Source organism: Nicotiana tabacum, chromosome 1 (genome assembly GCF_000715075.1).
Source record: "Nicotiana tabacum cultivar K326 chromosome 1, ASM71507v2, whole genome shotgun sequence".
Taxonomy (NCBI): domain Eukaryota; kingdom Viridiplantae; phylum Streptophyta; class Magnoliopsida; order Solanales; family Solanaceae; genus Nicotiana; species Nicotiana tabacum.
The window spans coordinates 209,613,739-209,620,600 of NC_134080.1; the positions used below are offsets into that span (position 1 = coordinate 209,613,739).

The window sequence follows — 6,862 nt, forward strand, 5'->3', positions numbered from 1 at the left end:
TTTACTATTGTTTTGTTATTTTACTTTTTCGTCAAGCACTTTAATAATTAGATTTCTACATATATATTACATACATATTTTTTATATAGCCATGATATGGTTTACAAGAAATTGCCTTAAACAAAAAAAATTAAAAAAAAAGCACGAAAATAAAAAAGCCCGTTAGGCCAGCTAAGCCCACGAGCCCGACCCGTTTAGCCCAGGACCATATGGGCTTAGGCCCGTCACGGGCTGGTTCACCCGTTGAGCCCACGGAGCCCGGGACCGCCAGAGCCCAGGCCCGCTAAGCCCAGGCCCGTTTGGCCCATTTAGGCCCGGGCCCGGGCCAGAATACAGCATTAATGTTTGTATTCCTAATGTGGATGGAATTCGTGAGTTGATTCTAGAGAAGGCCCACAGTTCCCGATATTCTATTCATCCGGGCGCCGCCAAGATGGATCAGGACTTCCAGAAGCATTATTGGTGGAGGAGGATGAAGAAGAATATAGTTGCATATGTGGCTCGATGTCTAAGTCAGCAAGTAAAGTATGAGCATCAGAGACCTGGTGGTTTGATTCAAAAGATAGAGATTCCTGAGTGGAAGTGGGAGTGTATCACTATGAATTTCATTGTTAGACTCCTACAGACTCAGAGAAAGTTTGATGCAGTTTGGGTCATTGTGGATAGACTGACCAAGTCGGCGCATTTCATTCCTGTGGCAGTTACCTATTATTCAGAATGGTTGGCAGAGATTTACATCCGTGAGATCGTTCGTCTTCACGGTGTGCCCGTGTCTATCATTTCTGATCGAGGTACACAGTTCACCTCGCATTTCTGGAGGGAAGTACAACATGAGTTGGGCACGCAGGTTGAGTTGAGCACAACATTTCATCCTCAGACGCACAAATAGTCATAGCGCACTATTCAAATATTGGAGGATATACTCCGCACGTGTGTTATTGACTTCGGAGGATATTGGGATCAGTCTTGCCACTTGTGAAGTTTCCCTACAACAACATTTATCAGTCGAGCATCCATATGGCTCTTGTAAGCACGTAATTTTTGACCCGTGTGATTTTTTAACGATTATATTTTGTATTCGAAGTATTTTTAATATTTATTTGAATTTATAGATATTTTTATCTTCAATTTTAGTTTTAAAATATAAAATTGAAAACACAAAGATATTTTCATTTTTTTTACCTTAAAAAATTGGAATTATTTTTATATTTAATAGTACTTTAAATTATTTTAAAGAAAAGGATTAAATTCTTTAGTTGTTGGACTTTAAGAGTTGAAACCCAAAATCTGGAGCCCAATTTCGGATTTTCTAAGCCCAATCCCTTAACACTAAGCCCCTTTCCATAAATACACACAAAGCTTAAAAAAGGGGGAGCTAACCTAAATTAAAAAGAAGAACGGCAGAATCCCACCTTTCTAATCTCCAAGCACTCATCTCCCCTTTACCCGATCTCACTGGTTTTCAACCAAAAAAGAGAATAACGAAGGAGAGGAATTTGAGGGAGAGTCTAAAGAGTGGGGAACGAGATAGAAAAAGCAGAGAATAGAAGGGAGGAACGAACAGAGAGAGACGGGAGAAACAACAGAACAGGGGATCGGTGAAGAAGTATGAAAAGATGGAAATCGGCCGCTGCTTTACCCTTCTCCTCTATACCATCCTTTCTTCTAGTCTAGCCGTAACCACCACATGTACACCCTCTAGACTCCATAGAAATAGCACCCTTTTAACACTTGAAATCAGGCCCAAAACCAGCTGTATTGACCCCATAAATCAGCTGTAAAACCAGCCTGTCATAGCTAATCAAAAATAGCTCCCCGCTTTAGCTCCGAAACACCATTTCTCTTTACCAATAAGTGCAGCCATGAAACCAGATGAAATGCCATTTTTATTCCTCCTTTTCAACACCCAAAAACCAACTCAAGTACAGTCCCAAAATTAGCAACAACGAGCTGAAAAACAGCCCAATTACCTAACACAAATCAACCACAAACGTGCTGAAATCAGTGCAAAACAGTTGCAAAAATCTGCCCGAAACAACACCTGAATACACAAGTTCTGTTCGAGCTCGAGTTCATCTCCGGTGGTCGATTTCGGTCGAGAGCCGTCTCTGTAATTTCAACTCAGTCTATTTATACCAAAGGTCACATTCTCGTCCCTTTCTTCCTTTTTTTCTTTACAAAGTTCTCTTTTCTAATTGATAAGATTCTTGGTATTGTTGGTTGCATACTGATTTGCTTGATATGTTGCTTGGCATACTGATTTGCTTGATGTGTTGTTTGGATGCTAATATTATAGTGGTTACTTCAATTCTCTATTGCAACATTTCTTTAGATAGTGCTGTTTGGATTTTAGTTATTAAGTTTGAGCTTCTAATCTAAAAGGATAGAATTGAACAAGCTTGTCTTTATTTATTTTATTCTATTTTTATTGAAAAGGACCTTGCGGTTCTAATTGAGAAGTTTTAGTTTAGCAACTGGTTAATGGATTGCACCGATGAATATGGCAAATAGACTATCTGGATTCTTGGTTAATAGCTACAAAAATATCTTTTAGCCTATTAATGACTTGTAATATAGATAACTTTATCAAGTATCATAACTACTACGTAATACACTTATCCCATAGTAATTCCATAGACTATGGCCTTCACAATAATCTCAAAATTAATTTTAGGAAAATCATGAACATCGTAGCTCGTTTTAGGCGCGATTAATAAATCATCGTGGCTATGGGTACGGTTCTCGTGGCATAGTCATGGTACATAAATCCAAATTCGGGTGTGTATTTCATGTGACCCGACCATAACTTCAAACAATAATAATAAAATAAACATGCTGTGAATCGCAGATACGGTTCACATGGCGCGATTCGTAATGTGTACAGAATAAATGAGTGCGCGACCTCGCAACTTGTTCCAACAAATTCCATAAATAATGAAAAGCGGTTTAAAAGGTTAAAAATGCACAATAGGTTTGTTTTGTACACATTACGAAGAATATGTGTACAATAGGTTATCAGTCGAGCATCCAGATGGCTCCCTATTAGGCTTTATATGGTAGACAATGTCGATCGCCGGTCGAATGGTTTGAGCTGGGGGAGGCTCGATTATTGGGTACAGATCTAGTACAGGATGCCTTGGATAAGGTTAAGATCATTCAGGATAGACTTCGCGCAGCTCAGTCCAGGTAGAAGAGTTATGCCGACCGTAAGGTCCGTGATGTTGCATCCATGGTCGGGGAGAGAGTGTTATTCCGTGCGTCACCCATGAAGGGTATAATGAGATTTGGAAAGAAGGGCAAGTTGAGCCCTAGGTACATCAGGCCTTTTGAGATTCTCCCAAGAGTGGGTGAGGTGGCTTACAAGCTCGTATTGCCACCCAGTTTATCGGTATTCAACGTGTCCATGCTCCGGAAGTATTACGTTGATCCATCCCGCATATTAGATTTTAGCACTGTCTAGTTGGACTAGGATTTGACCTACGATGAGGAGCCAATAGTTATTCTAGAGCCTTAGGTTCGTTAGTTGAGATCGAATAGTTATCCTTCAGTTCGAGTACAGTGGAGAGGTCAGCCCATCGAGGCAGTTACTTAGGAGTCCGAAACGGACATGCAGAGTAGATATCCTCACCTTTTTCCCAGCTCAGGTACTTTTCTACGTCCGTTCGAGGACGAAAGATTGTTTTAGAGGTGGAGAATGTGATGACCCGATAGGTCATCTTATGATTTAAAACTAAACTCTATGTTTCGAGGCCTTAAAAATCTCATTTTATCCCTCAATTTGTGTGCACAGTCCGGATGTATTTCCGAAAAGCTTTTGTGTTGAAACTTGATAAAAATAAGAATTTTTGATTAAAAACTTCATTTGAGTTGACTTCGATCAACATTTTTAGTAAACGAGCCTAGATTCGTGCTTTGATAGTCCCGGTGGATCCGTATCGAAATATGAGACCTGGACGTATGCCCGGAATCGGATTCGGAGGTCCCTAGTCTGAGTTATGAATTTTTGTTAAAAATTGAAATCTAAAAAAATATTGTTTTTTAAGAAAAGTATTGATGTTTGATCTTGTTGGTATCGGGTCCGTATTTTGGTCAGAGCCCTATATAGGTTCAATATAATATTTAAGATGTGTCTGTGAAATTTTGTGAGAAACGGAGTTAGTTTGACGTGATTCGGACATCTGATTGTGAAAATAGGAATTTCAAAGTGTTCTTGAGAATTTCATTTGATTTGGTGCTAAATTCTTGGGTTCAACTTTTAAGTGTTATTTTTATGCGATTTGATCGCAGGAGCAAGTTCGTATGATGTTTTCAGACTTGTTTACATGTTTGGTTTGGAGCCCCGAGGGGTCGGGTGAGTTTCGGATAGACTACAGAGTGATTTGAACTTGAAAAAAAATTGCTGGTGTAACTGAGGTTGTTGCAGGCCTCCGATCTTGCAATTACGAGATCAGGCCTCGCAATTACGACCTCTGAGGGGTTGGCATTTGCGAGCTTCTCATCACAAATGCGACATACAGTCTTCACATTTGTGAAATAAAGCTGGGAGGGGCAGTGATCGCAAATGCGACCATTTTGTCGTATTTGCGGAGATTGAAGTTTGCAATTGCAAACTTATCTTCGTAATTGCGAAGCAGCAGAGATGTGAAGGACCTCGCATTTGCGAAGCTCAGGTTGCAAATGCGATATCTGCAGCTGATGAAAAGGGACTTAGACGGGATTTTTCATTCATTCTTCAAATTTTCAAAACCTAAAATACAAGAGGCGATTTTCCAAAGATCTTTTCTTCCCCAAAACTTTTGTAGGTGATTCTAACTCATTTTCTTTCAATCTTTCATTACATTCCACAAATCTTCAACCTAAAATCTAAAGTTTTCATGATGAAATTGAGGATTTTTAGATAGAAATTAGGGATTTGATAAATTGGGGACTTAGACCTCAAATTGAGGTCGGATTTCAAAACCAATTACATGTTCGGGATCGAGGGTGAATGGGTAATCATGTTTTGGTCTGAATTTCGAGTTTGGACCAAACGGGCCCGAGTGTTGACTTTTGTTGACTTTTTCAATAATGGCATAAATTGAATTCTTATCGATCGTATGTGATTTCTAAGGCTTATTTTGAAATGTTTAGTTGGTAATTTGCTAGATATTGTTGGTTCGGATGCGTGTTTGAAAGGCAAAATTGTAATTGAGCTTTGAGTGGCCTTTGGAGCGAGGTAAGTGTTGTTTCTAACCTTGACTTGACGGAATTAAGAACCCTCAAGCTTTGTGTTATGTGAATTCCATGTGAGCGGCGCATATGTAAGGTGACGAGTGCTTATACGCCGCCGAATTATTTGTTTTCTCTGTTTTATCACTTTTCCTTAATTATTTTCCCTTCTATCTTTACTGTTACATGCTCTAAATGCTTTCCATGCTTAATTGCTACGTGTTAATCAATATTTTCTTCTGTTAACCATGTTAGCTCTTTTCACTCTTTCCCTTATTCCCTGCTATTTTTTTAATTCGACTTGTTTGTACCTTCTAACTATAAATTGTTGGTTTGGTCTCGGTGTGTAGTATTATTTGTGTAGATTCTATATTGAACAAGGTTCTTTTTCTTGGTTCAGTTTGACATTCATTTATCGTAAAGGCCTTGTGATTTAGCCGGTTGATTTGATTGTGTACATTGACTGTTTGACACTAATATGGTGGCATCGGGTTGCATGCCGCAACAGGTTGTAATAAAGGAGGATTGATATGGTAGAATAAGGATGAATATGTATGCACAGTGAGATCGGGTTGCACGCCACAATAGGTGAAATACGGGTGGATTGATATGGTAAAATAAGGGTGAATTATGATATTGATATTGATATATGGTGGGATTGGATTGCGCGCCGCAACAAACACACACACACACACACACACATATATATATATATATATTATTTGTTAGAAATTTTTATGGTAGAATAAGGGAGGATTATGCGTTGTCTTGTGGGATCAGGTTGCGCGCCGCAACAACCTATATGTTTCTACTTCTTGAGCTACGTTGTTTTTCGGTATTTTTATTTGAGCTGGTAGAAATTGGTAATTTTGGACGACACTGGTTTATTTTTGAGGCTGTGGTTATAATTTTTTTTGGTTGTTTAATTCTATACCGTATTTTAATTATTCTGTCATTATTATAGACTACGTACAGGTTTTAGCGTAGGTGACCCACCTTAGCCTCGTCACTACTTTGTTGAGGTTGGGATCGGCACTTACCAGTACATGGAGTCGGTTGTGCTGATACTGCACTCTGCACACTGTGCAGATTTTTGAGACGGTCCCAACGGAGGTTACTAGCGAGCTCGGTTCGGACATTTACGGAGACTTGAGGTACGACTGTTCAGCTCCTGCAGCTCCTAGAGTCTCCATCCTCTTTTCTTTTAGCTGTACAACTTCATTCAGACAACTTTGTACTTATTTCAAACCTTTATGTGTATTACTTTAAAAGCTCGTGCACTTGTGACACCAGGTTCAGTGAATTGTAATAGACGTTGGTTGTTTAGCTTCCACGTTTATACTTAGAACTTATCTGTTATTTCAGTTCATTATTATTGTTATCGTTTAAGCTGCTAAAAAAGTAAATTGTTCTAACATTGGCTTGCCTAGCATGTAAAATGTTAGGCGCCATTTCGATCCTGACGGTGGAATTTTCGGGTCGTGACATCAAACGGCTATAATGTGTAGTTTTCCCGTGCAGCAACTCACCTATTTCCTCTAATTCCTCCCGACATTGACACTGGTAATTTGGAATGCTTAATTTAACTCCAACTAAATTTCCATATTTATTATTGGAAATTATAAGTTAATAAATTTTTGGAAATACCAATACT

At 39.0% G+C, this 6,862-nt stretch overlaps 1 long non-coding RNA gene across 1 annotated transcript; it reads left to right on the forward strand.

The window, feature by feature from the left end:
- The first annotated feature begins 1,379 nt into the window (after window positions 1–1,379).
- Window positions 1,380–6,534, forward strand: LOC107766490 (uncharacterized). Its single transcript, XR_001643724.2, has 2 exons — window positions 1,380–2,141; window positions 6,173–6,534. It is a non-coding gene; the product is annotated as an uncharacterized LOC107766490 (long non-coding RNA).
- The last annotated feature ends 328 nt before the right edge of the window (window positions 6,535–6,862 follow it).